Source organism: Stomoxys calcitrans, chromosome 5, assembly GCF_963082655.1.
Source record: "Stomoxys calcitrans chromosome 5, idStoCalc2.1, whole genome shotgun sequence".
Taxonomy (NCBI): Eukaryota; Metazoa; Arthropoda; class Insecta; order Diptera; family Muscidae; genus Stomoxys; species Stomoxys calcitrans.
The window spans coordinates 67,053,383-67,058,263 of NC_081556.1; the positions used below are offsets into that span (position 1 = coordinate 67,053,383).

Consider the following 4,881-nt stretch of genomic DNA (forward strand, 5'->3'; position numbering starts at 1 on the left):
TGTATGTCCCGATTTAACCAGGGACCGCACGATACACGTCACCTGTTTAACTGCTCGGCCTGACCCACTCGACTCAGACCCAGATCCCTGTGGACGCACCCCTTCTTAGTCGCGGAGTTCCTGGGTCTTGACACTCAACAGAATCAAGCAGACGAAAGATAGAACACAATAAACTGCTACAACAACAACAACAACATAAAAACACAAACAAAATATGAAATCTACCACATTGTTAATCTTTCGCTAGGACTTCTAGAGGTACAACAAATAACACGACACGCAGTTTAGACATCTCACAAAATTCTTTCAGGACTTTCTGAAAAAATTCTTAAAAAATGCAGTCCAGAAATCGTTCAGCAATCGCTCCGCACTATCGGAGTAAAACTTCCCTCAGAAAACCGATCAGAATTAAAAACGAACTCGATAAGTTCTTGTCAGAAACTTCAAAATTTGTTCAAACGTATGTGACATCCGACATTTGGTTACCTGGACATTGATAGACGTTCATTCGTGGCATCGCTGAAAACATTTGGTTGAGAATTTCTCAATCCCTTTTGTAGGGTGGCTTGTCGCTGAGTTTTGTTTTTACTATGCGATACAATTCATTTCAATTCTTTTATTTTTTTTTTTCTTCCTTTATTCAAGAAAAGAACAAAATTTATTTCGCCCTGTCCAGGATTCGAATCTGGCGTCCCGGAGTGCTAGTCGGCGTATCTTACCACTAGGCTGTTCCAATAGTGTGGGTGGGTCTGTCAGGTTTTGCTGAATAAGCGCATTATTTCCAGTGGATTTTGTTTTATAAATAGAGGCTTGGTTCAGTGAATTTGTCTATTTCAATTAAATTTCTGAAATCAAATTAAGGGCAAAACATTTTTATATCGACTGTGCTTATTGGAGCCTGGCACTTTTGTTTACTGGTGGCTCATCCTAAACATTTTTGGAGTTTTTAAAATTTTACTGGTTTATGCCGAATTATTCCCCTGGCTGGACTTTCTTTGCTTGTGATTGATAGAGGGACACCCCAAAGCCGATTTTTTTCTTGGGAAAGGAAACCCCTCATCGCGAAACCCGCATTACTTATTGATGACCTTTTTTTCTGAGTTGGAAGATACTGGCCGAAGTCATGCCTTTGGGGACCTCATCCAAAAAAAAATGTTAATGGTTAAAATGGCCCTGCGTCTTGTTACCAGGCCAGAAAGTGTTTAAGAAAAGTGTCATTGTTGTTGTTAATGACTCACGAAGTCAAGACTTAATTTTTAAGGGAAGTAAAAAAATTCGGCTAGCAGCCAATTTGAAAATTTGCCCGTGTTTTTAAAAGAAATCCAAAGTCCTTGAAGAAAGGAAAATTTATTGCAAGAAAAGAAACAACAACACTCAAAAAGTTAAGACAAAGACAGTGAAGAGAAATTTGAACTATAAGAAAACATAAAGAAGAAGTTTTTATCCTAAAAAGGGATTATTTGAATATTAAGGAGAAAAAACAGTAAAAACTAAAAAGAAAATGTTTTTTTAAGTGTTATGCAATTCTAAAGAAGAAAACTAAAGAACATTGACCAAACTATTGTACAAATAAAAAAAACTAAATTTGAGAAAAAGGAAAAGTCAGTGGTTATAAAGACAGTAAAGCAAAATATACACTGAGTGTTTCGGTTGGTGTTTTCTTCAATTTCCTGCTTATTGCTCAAACCTTCGATCCGCTGTGTTGGAAAATATCCCGGAACCGGAACGAAAGATCTTTCATGGGGGGACATTTTTCAAAGTGAGTATTAATCACCCTTTTTGATTAAACTTTAATAACCACCGAAGTTCAGGACGCCGCCGTAGCACAGAGGTTAGCATGTCCGCCTATGACGCTAAACGGCTGGGTTCGAATCCTGGCGAGACCATCAGAAAAAATTTTCAGTGGTGGTTTTGCCATCCTAATGCTGGCAACATTTGTGAGGCACTATGCCATGTAAAACTTCTCTCCAAAGAGGTGTCGCACTGCGGCACGCTGTTCGGACTCGGCTATAAAAAGGAGGTCCCTTATAATTGAGCTTAAACTTGAATCGGACTGCACTCATTGATATGTGATACAATTATCATTTAAAGTAAACAAATCCCCAATTAGCAGCTGTTCATTTAAGTGGCTAGTTGGCTTAGCGGTTTGAGTCGCCGACTCCGATGTAAAAAGTCGAGGGATCAGTCCCGGGTTCGGTCGTTTAATTTTTGTTTTGTTTTTTTTGCCTAATTAATCAGATGAATTAATCAACTTTTTTATGATCAGTAAGGTACTATAAGGGAGGAAGGAAAAACACTAGGTAAATTTAATGTACAAAAAAATAATACATATTTGATTCAAGCTACCAACATGCATACATTCAATGCTCATAAGGAAGTAATCCACCACGTCACAGTGGGCCACATGTTCAAATCCCCGAACCATGAAATTTTAAGTGGATTTTGTCAAACACTTTTTTTATATTTAATTTTTTTAAACGCTGCATGCATTTAACCCCATGCTATCCGAATGGGATATATCTCTTTCAGCTTATTTTTTTGTGTACTTTGAAATTGCATATACATCGGTTGGGTGTTACATTTTTTTGTTGAGGCAATTCGTTTAGTATATTTTTCCCTTTTTTATTGAAGTAAAACTATTTCTAATGAGAGTATTATTGCCTTAATTGTTATTTAGACTATTTTTTGTCTAGACTTTAATGGAAATTGTAGAATTAATAAATTTATTTTAGAATTTGTTTTAATAAATTTATTAACTTTGGTTAAGATCATATGAAAGTGAGCTTATAGTTTTTCTAGGCTTATTATGATTTATTTTGGATTTTGTTTAATAAACAACATAATGAATTTTAGCTAAATTTCCGTTTTGTGCTTCCGGGGCAACAAATATTTGAAGGGTAGGTACAGTGGGACCAACGGATAATAATGAGATAATTGTGAGTTATAATCCTGGTCATGGTTAGACGGGCGCATTACGATGCGAACATCTCTGCATCGGGTGTAGGCAAAACCAGTCCTCTCGAGAATTCCCTTAATCTTCCACTCTCTATTTTTCTTTTCTCACCCCTATCTATTGCACGCACATTATATTTTGGCGCCCAACGTGGGGCCCACACACGCATTATTCATTATTCTTTTCATCTTTGGGGTTTATTTGTCACGTACCCCCATAGGAGGTCGCTCCACCTTTTCTCTGGAGTGGCAATTGATGCTGGCGGTTGAGCTCCGGCTGTGGCTCAGTGGAAGGGGCGCGGTTCTTTGCCAACACCTATTGCCAAAAAGGAGGGACAAAAAAAACTAAAATCAACCAGCTTGTGGATGGACAAATACAGCGGGTACGTAAACACTTGAAATTAAACACACAGGAAAAATGTCTTTATCGGTTCGCTGGCATGCCGGTCTTCCATGGCATGCATCGGCCTAACCCTCCCCAAACCATGGTACTCCCGTGGCTCACTAAATCGGAGTACCCCAAAAGATTACTCACCTGTTCATTACACCATTCCTTCCCCTTTCTTTAGTCTTCTATCCCTTCATGGGAAAGAAAAAAAAACCAAAAATATTTCATTCTAACATTCGTACAAAATTTGGCGCTGCTTTATTTGGAGGTCACAACCTCCCTGATACTCTCAATTTTGACATTTATTATAAAGCTTGTAATGACCAAAGAAAAGGTAGTTAAGAAATTAAAATGCAAGTTATCAAAACTAACAAATTTTTCGTAAAATATTTACTTTAAGCAAAAACAGAAGTTTGGATCAAAATTAGCAAAATTAATTTTCAAGCAAAATTTAAGGCTTTCAAATTTAATTTCTCAATGTCGTGTTTTCAGGTTCCTGGTTCTAATAGCGACTGTTCCGGATAAATGCCAATGGAGTCCCCGGGTATTGTGGACCTGGTGGCAGCCTCTGCGGCCAATAGAGTCCCTTTTAGGTTCTCGTTTGTCCGTCCGTCCGTCTAGTCTTTGGTAAGTATTGTCGTGTTTAAGTGTATATGTCGCAGTCAGTTCTTGTCTAAAAAAGTTTTTTTCTTTTATTATTTTCTAGGGGTTTTCTGATGTGCTGCTTTCTCAGCACCGTAAGGTCAACATTGGCTGATGGGCAAGGAAATATCCTCTACTATCCACTACCTAACCTAACTATGAGCTCATGCTTAGGTTACTCTATAGAACCCAACCAAAGGGTAAGTAATAAAAAAAAGCTCGATGTTATCCCCACCTAATTACCTTTTTTTCTCTTTTTTTTTACAGAAAAAACTTTTTTAACAAAATAAATCCGTCGAGAGTCAACCGTCTGTATGCCTGTTCTGTTTATAGTCGGAGAAACTTTTTGGACTACCTTATGGACACTGGGGTATGCGACAGCGTCTAGGTCCCTCGGTGGAGTAGCGACAGGAGTTGTGGATATGCCAATTGCAGCAGCTAAAGTCTTTTATACGTGTGGCAGTGGAGGTGGAGGAGTCTTGACTTTCGCTTTTATTTTTAGACTTAAGTTTTTAGCTTTAAATTTTACATTATATGATTTGATTTCTTTTCAGTGTTTTCTTCTTTAATAAATCTTTATTTTTCTTTTACAGGTTTTTACAACTTTACTTTCTTTAAGCTTTTCGATTTCTTTTATTCTTTTATTTTTCACGTTATTTTAAATCATTGTAAAGTTTTCATAGATATATATATATATATGTATATATATATACACATATAAACTGTTTTTAGAATTTTGCCTTATATTTGTAACTTTTTCTATAGCTTTAAGATGTTCACCAAAAATTCACATTTGTTTTAAATTATTTCTTTAGTTTTCACAACTTTGTTTATTTCGTGACACCGCTCAATAAACACATTAAATTTTTCTTTTGTTAATTCACTTGTGTTTAATTTTT

General features: G+C 36.6%; 1 long non-coding RNA gene across 1 annotated transcript; it reads left to right on the forward strand.

Moving 5' to 3' along the window:
- On the forward strand, nt 1-4,545 carry LOC131997642 (uncharacterized). Its single transcript, XR_009398318.1, has 4 exons — nt 1-3,335; nt 3,833-3,967; nt 4,047-4,182; nt 4,250-4,545. It is a non-coding gene; the product is annotated as an uncharacterized LOC131997642 (long non-coding RNA).
- The last annotated feature ends 336 nt before the right edge of the window (nt 4,546-4,881 follow it).